This window comes from Crocuta crocuta, unplaced genomic scaffold, assembly GCF_008692635.1.
Source record: "Crocuta crocuta isolate KB4526 unplaced genomic scaffold, BGI_CrCroc_1.0 scaffold174, whole genome shotgun sequence".
NCBI lineage: Eukaryota > Metazoa > Chordata > Mammalia > Carnivora > Hyaenidae > Crocuta > Crocuta crocuta.
This window is the reverse complement of record NW_027530330.1, coordinates 5,626,679-5,636,808: the sequence shown is the minus strand read 5'-3', so window position 1 is coordinate 5,636,808 and position 10,130 is coordinate 5,626,679.

The window sequence follows — 10,130 nt, the reverse complement described above, 5'->3', positions numbered from 1 at the left end:
ATGACAGGCACTTAGGGGAAAATCATAAGATGACATGTAGAGAAGAAAAAGCCGCACGGGAGGGGCTCAAGGGCAGTGAGTTGTAAAAGGGAAAAGATGATTTGTTTCTCTGTGAGAAGAGGTACCAAAAGTTCTGTATTTTGATAAGAATGGCAACGTGAGCTTTATTCAAAACCTGTTGCACTGTATAAGGATCAGGAAAACACAGGGGATAAGGGGCTATAAGTAAATCAAGGTGATTGGATACGCTTAGATATATTTTATGTGAGTTATGTGGAAACAGATGTCCCATAAACACGGATTTTTATTGTGAAAGTGAATATTTTACGTTTAAAATAGCCTAGAAAATTATTACCTACTAATGGGAGAGTGCCTCTGAGAACCTAATTAATGAATGAATTTTCAAACATAGCTCATGCCTTTCGGTAATATATACCTTGCGCTCTACTCATTTTAGTACGCTAATAAGTCTTGTTTCTTCTCCTTCCATACCATACAATGAACATTAAGTTAATGCTAAGAATAAATAAAAAAGAATTAGGCAATTATAAGTACAATTCTACATTTTATATTGTACATATATAATACATATTATTCTATATATAATTATATATGAAGTTGTATATGCAATTAATATACTATTATATTTAAATATAGTGTCTAAATAGAACAATAATATGAATTAAATATTTTTAACTTAAATAATTTAATTAATTAAAATAATTTATTAAAATAATATCTATTATATGTTAGGACTATAAAATATAAATGAATATAAATAAAATAAAAACAGGAATCTTTTCGGGTGCTCAGTCAGTTAAGCATCCTATTTTGTCTCAGGTCATGATCTCATGGTTCGTGAGTTTGAGTCCCATGTCGGGCTCTGTGCTGACAGTTTGGAGCCTGGAGCCTGCTTCAGATTCTGTCTTTCCCTCTCTTTCCACCCCTCCCCCACTCATGGTCTGTCTGTCTCTCTCTCTCTCTCTCTCCCCCCTTCTCTATTTCTCTCTCAAAATTAAATATTAAACAAAAAGAAACAGGAATCATTTACTGAACACTTACCATGAGCTAGCATTGTGCTAGCTAGGGACTTTATATATTATTTCATTTATTCCTCATAGTCACACAGTGAAGTAGAAATTGAGACTCAAGGAAAGGGACACAAATTTATTCAAAGGCACAAAGCAAGGGCAAGACATGAACTCAGGTCTCTCAATATTGCGTTCAGTGGGTTGCTTTAAATAAGTCTGTGACCATGACTAATAACATAATTTTACCTTATTTCCTAGTTTAGATCTGTGCTGGGGTAGAGAACAGTTGATTCTTACCTCATATCTACAACTCTTTAAGAACTCATCTCACAGTTTTTTATTTTTTCTCCAATCAGTAAGTCTAATTTCTTAATGGTCGTTAGTTAGTTGTTTTTTTTTTTTCTTCTTCCTTTTTACTTGATTGGTACTGTCACTTTATCATTTTTTGGGAATCTGTGTGGTAGTCAAATCATAGCAGTTGTAATTTCAAAGGCTGAAGATAACATTTTACCTAAGCTTCCAATGTTATGAGCTAGGCAGTGAGTTTGAGAGTGACTCTAATAGGAAAATTTATTAGGCAATAATGTAATAATGAATTTGTAGGAAGTGCCTGAATGAGGTGCTCTGAAGCATAAGTATGCTATCCTTACTCCGTAGAGTAGTACACCAGCTAGAGAGAATCTTAAGCTGAATAGTGAAAATGATTTTATGATAAAAATACTGGATGGTGACTCTGAACACCAAAAACTCATTTGTGACTGTGTCACTAAATGGGACCTTGGTCAAGTTTCCTTAACATTCTTTGCTACTGTTTACTCAAACTTAAAAGAAAGAATTTGTTAAACAATCTTTCCAATTCCACATAGTCAATAAAACTATAGGATAAAGCTCTATTTATAAAGAACATCCTAGGAGTAGGGGTTACCTTAAACTAATAGATTTTGGAGGAAAAACAGACTAATCACCCTCTCTTGGCCTTAACATATAGACCAACTTCTCAAATGGCAACTGATCAGAAGCCAGAAGGAAAGAGCAAAGACTACACTTATCCATTCATTGCTTCTCTGCCATATAAAACTCTGAAATACCCCCCTGAACTGAGTTAACTGTGTTAAGTCCAAAAGGGCTTTTGTTTTCCTAAGAGGAGTTAAAATAAAAAGTACATTACATGTTTCTGGAGTTAATGCTGCTGTTCAGATATCTTCATTCAAATCTCTTGTGATTTACTGTCACAAAAATTTCTGAACAATGCCACAGGAACTGTACCTAACAAAGGAAAGTGAAGCCATAACCGTATATTGTCATGTGCGACAAGTTAATGTGGAGCATTTTCTAGTGCTGCCCTCTCCAGAGGGTCCAACACACAAACATCAGGCTGAGTGTATTTAAACAAGCAGTGTTTGAATTCATTCCAACCTTTCCATTTACAGCAATTTAAGACTATTTGTATTCAGGAAACAAAATAACAAGGGACAGCTGTTTCTCCACTTTGCTCTTACTTCTAGGCTATTTAAAAACACTTTGACAAGTTAAAAATGTAAAAGAGCATCATTATAATTTAGGGAATGCGTAAGTCAGGTAAAATTATGGAGACTAGCATAAAATCAATAGTTTCCTTTTTAAACCAATTTTACCAACAGAGAACTAGCTTATATTTTGGAAGACTGGCAGTGTGCTAGGTATTTATACGGCATATATCTTCAATCTTAAGAGATTCAAGAAGGAGCCCATATAAGAACAGAACCTTATCCATGGGTGGTCCTACATATATCTAGTCCTGTGAAGTATGCTCATATTGTTATGGGGCCAATCCACTCAATCCCACCACTAGCTGAACACCTCTCAGCTGATGTGTATAGACATTACCTCTGCGTTCACCATTGGCATTTCATACTATAAAGATGCTGTATGATAGATGATAAGTTAACTCTTCCACTGATTACTGAAAGAAATTCTGGGCTGATATGGCGGCCCAGTCATCTCACTAAAGCAGTGGAAGGGATTGCGCCCGCAACCTTAAACTGTCTTCATTGTTATTCAACCAAACAATGAAAGGATGATGTATGAGGGCCTAGTGTGTGCCTTACATTATTCTTTCTACGTGGCTGATTGTAATGCCGTGCTTGAAGAATTCAAATTTTCAATGCTGGCAGGGCTATACACAACCAGAAATTTTCAAAGATGATCATAGCCTATTGGAAATCTACCTTTCACAACTCTGCATATGAAAAATTAGTTTGGAATCAAACTCGAAATTGCTACTTCAAAATGTGGCACTATTACAGCTACTTAAGAGAAAAAACACAAACCCACTGATTGAATGTGCCCAAAAGAATGCTTTTGATTTAAAAAAAAAAAAAAAACTAATCAACAGATTTTTCCTGCTTCCTAGGACATGTTGCTTCTTTTCCTGAGATACCACAGATGAATATTAACAAAAGAACAGTATGCACAGGAGAAATGCTTTTTTTGTAAACTCAATGGAATGAATGTTAACAGTTTTAGGAATATGTTATGGTAAGGGGGGTGGGGTTTGTCCATATGCATGTGGTTATTTTTAGGTAAGTAAATTACCTTCCAAAGGAGCCAGATGGCTCTAGGAACACATCTGCAGCTTTGGTTTCATTTTCTCACTACTCACACTGATAATGGCAGGGTCATTGAGGAGATGGTCACAGGCAATCCTATGAAACATACAGTGCCTTGTATAAAAATAGGGGAAAATATATACTATAGATTTTTTTGAAGCTAAGGTTATAAGAAGATGGACTTCTATTATTGTTTAACCAATTGACAACATTTCCCTTCCTGATTGCTGTATGGAGAGGTGAGGAACTTGTTGAGGGCCATTACATCACTGCAGGTGATAGGAGGGAAATCATCAGATTGAAGATTATCCATGAATTAAAAGCCACCTTATTTGGTGGGAATATGTTTGTTTGTTGATATTGAAAAGAAAAACTATGGCATTGTTTTCCTCTTATTCAGTTCTAAAGAGAGGAGCTTTGTTGTGATGAAGACAAGCATGTTATGCAATAATTTCATGGCATACCCACTGTGCCAGTCATCCGTTTTGTGCCTTTCCACTTTCCATGTTTCTTTGCTCCATTTCCTGATACTGATGCTGTATCCTGGAAACACATCTTCCTTTTCAGCTGGTAAGATGGTAAGCCTTTTGGGTAGAATGTGTTGGGGGGACACCTTCAGAGAAGGCGTTCTCTGCCTCTGGTACAGCTTCTAATTAATTCTTTTTCCAAGTACACGACTCCAAGTCTAGTGGAGGAAATCTAGTGGTTCTCACATTCCAGCAAGCTTCCCAGTACCTCCAGGGAATTTCCTTGTAAGATTCTTGAACTTGCAAGCAGGCATCTCTCCCAGGAAGTTTTTATGGGAACCTGGCAGATGGTATCATGCTAGCTATGGTTGGTCTGCATCACCTCAACTAATTCTGTCATCCAGGGATCACTGCCATAGCCTCTCCAACAAAGTCTGACTCTCAGCATTGGGGGACAGGGCAGCAGGTAGATAATGGGGCCTCTTCCAAGTTTGCTTCTTCCTTGGGTACTGTGTCTCTCCCTAAAGGTAGTAGCCACTCTCCATATTTGCTATATGAATCCTTTGAAGTTCTCTTTATCCCTTCATTGGCTAATATCCTGCTACTACTTAATCATATATTAAACTTTCCATGTTCAAATCACTCATGTGGCTTCTGCCTCTTGACTAAATCTTAACTTATACACTCAATTAAGATATTCAGGACAAGATGGATAATAAGACATCTAAGTTGAAGAAGTGAATGGGCAGCTGAAAGTAAAAGAGTCTGGAAAATTATGAAAACACACAAACCAGGAAGGTATGAATGAAATAGACAAGTGTGGCAGAGACTATTAGCTCTTCACTAAAATTGGCCTTTCTCCTCTTTAAAAAAAATTAAATGGTTTATTTATTTCTGAGAGAGAGAGAGACAGCATGAGCAGGGGAGGGTCAGAGAGAGACACAAAATCCAAAAACAGGCTCCAGGCTCTGAGCTAGCTAACAGCACAGAGCCCAATGCAGGGCTTGAACCCACAAACCATGAGATCATGACCTGAGCCAAAGTCAGACGCTTAACTGACTGAGCCACCCAGGCACTCCTGCCTTTCTCCTCTTTAATACTTACAGGATTATAACCAGGCACAGAACTGCCCACTTGGTCTACATTTACTTGCTGCCTTGCAGTTATGTGTGGCCATAGGACCAAGTCCTCACCAATAGAGTATGAACACGAGTGACACATGCCATATCCTTTTCTGGGACTTGAGAGATCATTTATGTCTCTATTACATTCCCTTCCTCCATTCTGGTCAGAACACAGAAGGAGGTAGAGTGGATCAGCTATGACCATATAGATGACAAAAGTGCGCTAAAGGATGGCCGAGCAACCGTTTAGAAGGAAGTTAATTCCTGAATGACTGTGATAAACAGAGGTGCCATGTAAACCTGGATTGCTTACCTGAAACCTATCTCATAGAAGGAGGTATGTTTACAGTTATTAAACCACTATAATTTGGAGTCTATTTGTTATAGCAGTTTAGTTTTGTTCCAACTAATATATCTGCCAGGGAAAGTCACTGTTGTTCCTTTGGCTCAAGTCTGTATATGAACTAGACGTTATTATCTATAGTTGTTCATAAATATTAAGCTATTATCCCACCATTTCCATATCCAAATGTGTTTAATTGAAAATATATTATTCCCAATCTGTAGAACATGGTGTTAATTTTCTTTTCTGTATAGATGCCTGAGTTTAGTGATTCATTATTTACACCCAGTGCTCATGACAACAAATGCGCTCTTTCATGCCCATTACCCATTTAGCCCATCCCTCCATCCACATTCCCTGTTGCTGGTATTGTCAATCCCTATTTTGTATTCCTCGTGTCAATAACACATGAACTAAAACTGGGGCTCAGAAGTTCTCTCACCATTATATGAAGAAAACAATAGTTTAAGACTATGTAGGACTATATAAAAATAATTCCTTAACCTTCACTAGTAATTAGTGACATTAAAAAAATTCTGACATTTTAAACAATTATTGAATATGCACCATGTTCCAGGAACCAAAATCTTATTGAACATCGTAGACCTTATCTTTGCCCTTATAGATCTTACAGTTTAATGAGAAAGACAGATATTAAATATATAATTAGAGGGGTTGGGGTGCCTGGGTGGCTCAGTCGGTTAAGCCTCCGACTTTGGCTCAGGTCATAATCTCACAGTTAGTGAGTTCAAGCCCCATCTCAGCCTATGTGCTGACAGTTTGGAGCCTGGAGACTGCTTCAGATTCTGTGTCTCACTTTCTCTCTGCCTCTCCCCCACTCCACCAAAATTAAATAAACATTAAAAAAATTTTAAAAAGGTAATTAGAAGGGTTATTTTGAAAAAGAACACCCAGCAAGAATCCAACGAATGCTGTGGTATTAACTCTAACTTATAAATAGCATTATGATGGAGGTCATGTAGAGTTCAAATACGTCCAGTAAATAATTTACCTGATAAATGCCACAAAGCATTGATTTTTAAATGCATTTGATGTTTAGTTTGGGAACTTAAAACTAGAGTTTTATCATTCAAGAATTCAAAAAGCATTTGCCTTCCTTTTATTGTTTTCTGCAGTTGCATGCCAAAGGATGGTAGGGATGTGTGAGTGGTTGACTCTGACAGAGGGGAGCATTTTATCACTGAGATTGTTTGGAATTGTCAGTACATATTATAGTTAAAAGTTGACTAACTTTTGGTCAGTTTATTGCTGTTTAAGATTCACTTCCGACAAAGAACACAACATGGAAGGCACTTGGGGCAGAATATTCCAAGGGTCCTAACCTCTTGCAATGCCACTGATTTTCTGCAGTGATCTTGGAATCACACAGGCAATAATACTCTAAACATTAATGATTCTTTTGAATTGTGGTATTTTATTATTTCTTACCATTTATTATATGGAAGGCATGGTGCTAACTGCTTCCCAGATACTCCCAAATCTCTCATAACAACCTTTTAAAGAAGATAAAAATAGTTTTAAAAAATAAAGTTCAAAACTATTCATTTAGAGTCAGTGATTTTCTATGAGCAAAACAACTGGTAAAGATTTAAAAATTGTTTTGTGCTGTAGAATTGAGTTTTACTTTGTAGACTGAAATAACAGCTATTGTCTGGGAGAGAATTAATTTGACCTCTTTGAAATGCTAATTAAATTCTTATCTACAAACCCAATATTTGCACTGTTGAGCTATGTAAAGGAAATATAAAATCCATAGGCTTGATGAAATGATAAAAGACATTTGTTTAACTAAATCATTAAAAAGGAACAGTCACTTTTATTCTGGGCATATGTTCTGTCCCACATGTAAGAACAAAACAAAATAATACCGATACGTAGAAAGCATTTACACTTAATTGTATAGTGGTGTTTGTTATTTAGGTTGTTTTGACAATACACAGAGGAGTAGTTCCTAAATTTTAAAATTATAACAGACTGAGTTAATACGATTATGCCTTCAGATAAACAATTGAATGATTTTAGTTTGATTTCTGTAAGCTTAACAACTTACATTTTCACCAGCTTCCAGGTGTTCATTCCTGTAAGTCAAATATCCTTTACTCGTTAATTTATTTCTATCAACATATTCTAATTTTAATTAAAACATATTCTTAATAGGAAACTTTATGGCATAATTTTCAGTAGACCTAATCAGTGGCAAGGATTAGTAACAGATACACAATAACCCACACTACACTACATATTTTAAATAATAAGTGCATATTTTCAGACTCCTACTTCAATCCAATTCAAGAAATCCTGCTTTCAAAGTACATCAGTGCAGGGAATTTGGTATACCCACTGGGATTTCCTGATATAAAAAAAAGAAATTCAGGCCAAAAAAATTACTGTCATTTAGTGTAATTCATTTGGCCATGGCTGAATGTTCCCATTTTTAGATTTTTATTTGATTTTATTTTTTAAATTTAATGTTCATTTATTTTTGAGAGAGAGTGTCAGACATACAGAGAGAGAGAGAGAGAGAGAGAGAGAGAGAAAGAGAGAGAGAGGGAGATACAAAATCTGAAGCAGGCTCTAGGCTCTGACCTGTCAGCACAGAACCCCACGCAGGGCTTGAACTCACAAACCGTGAGATCATAACCTGGGTGGAAGTCAGACACTTAACCGAGTCACCCAGCCACCCTCCTTTTTTAGATTTTTTAAAGAAAACTGAATATATACCAATACTATTTTTCCTCTTTATTACAGCCCTATCATGATGCCATAAGTTAAATACAATCATAATAAAATAAGATTTTGTTTTATTTTAATTATCTAATTCAAAGTGATAAAAGAAAAACAATAGGTTTACACTTCTCTATAGGTAATGGACTATTGTGCACATAAAAGGACACTATTTATCATATTGATTCAGGTGTAGAAATTATTTCCTATTGAAACTAATGTCATGTCACATGTTTCATAAATAAAATTTCCCCATATGAGAAGGAATGTGCATGTTCAGGGTGTATGGATGATCGAGAAGGCTAGAGGTGTTGATTTAGATGAAATATAATTGTAGTTGAAAGTCTGATGCTTAAAATCACCGTGAATCAGAATAATGTATACATGGAACAAATTGATCAGCAGGGCTTCTTGAATAACTGACATGTTAGTGGGTCTATATTGAACCAGGATTGAACAGTCAAGTCAGAGTGTCACTCATGATTTACCTGGCAGAACATTTTTTTTGAGTGAAAGTGAGTTATGTCTTTGATTAGAACATACAGAAAAATAGAGCCATCAGATAGACAGAATAGAGATTGACTTGTTTAAAAACTTCTATTGAACCAAAGCCAGTATTTATCCTTTCTCCCAACATAGGATTAAATGACACAGACACAGGGCCCAGTTGAAGCTGCTGTATAAAGATAACAGCAGAGCTTTTGTTATCGCTCTGAATAGACCTTAAAATAAAAAAAAAAGGCTTATTGGATTATATCTTTTCACTATTTTTTGTATACTAGATGCTTACTCATAAAACTGATGATCAGTGAATTAATCTATCGTACCATTTTTTTCTAGGATAGAACATGATCTACTCCCTGGAATTCCAACATGAGTGGCTCTCTGTTTCCTAAAGATCATCAACATGCTCTTTTTCTCTTCTTCAACTTACAATTTTTTAGTAACGTTTCTGGGGCTTGGGATGAGGAAAGAGATTTCCAGAGGGTCGGACACGTTACAGGACAGCACTGATGTCAAGAAACACAACTATCAGCTAAAGCCCAGTAGCTGAACAGAAGGTTCAGCTCAATAAGGGATCAGAGAGAAAATATTTGTCTAGAAGAAGGTGTCCAAAGAGACAACAGACTTTCTCGTGGCCTAATCTACCTAACCCCGTGTCCCCACTTCCCTTCCCTAATTCTTACTCATTCTTCAGATCTCAAGTTAAATATCATTTACACAGAGATGTCCTCCCTGATCCCCTGATTATGTTAAGTGCCTTGTTATATTCTCATAGCATTCTCCACTTCTTTTTGGTATAATTCATTTGTAGCTTGTTTATCTTATGAAGCTTTTATCTAGTTTCACTGTATATCTCCAGTGCCTTGCTCATAACAGGCACTCAAAAATATTTGTTGAAAGAATAGATAGCTGAGATCAGTAATAGCAATTGCATATTATGATGGGTTTCAAGAGAGAAAATCTAAGATGGAGAGTTTGAGGTTGAGGAGTTGATACTGGATCATTTTTCTGTAACCTTTTTTTTAATAATCTCCTTCCTCTGGTTTGGAGTCACAGCTCTTTGTTTTAGCGTAAAGAATACAATTATCCCAATTATGTCTTGACAGACACAAACATACTCATCTTTATAGTACACAATCTACAATGCCACAATTTCCACCAGCTTAATGAGTGGACCATCAAGCAGCCATTTGAATCTTCTACCCATTCTTTGTTTACGTACTTAGAGACTCCAAGTGTTGACAGTAGCTCTGAATTATTTTTAATAGGCTAATGGTTGACATTAAAATAAACCACAAGTACTTGAACATGACAAACATCATATTGAA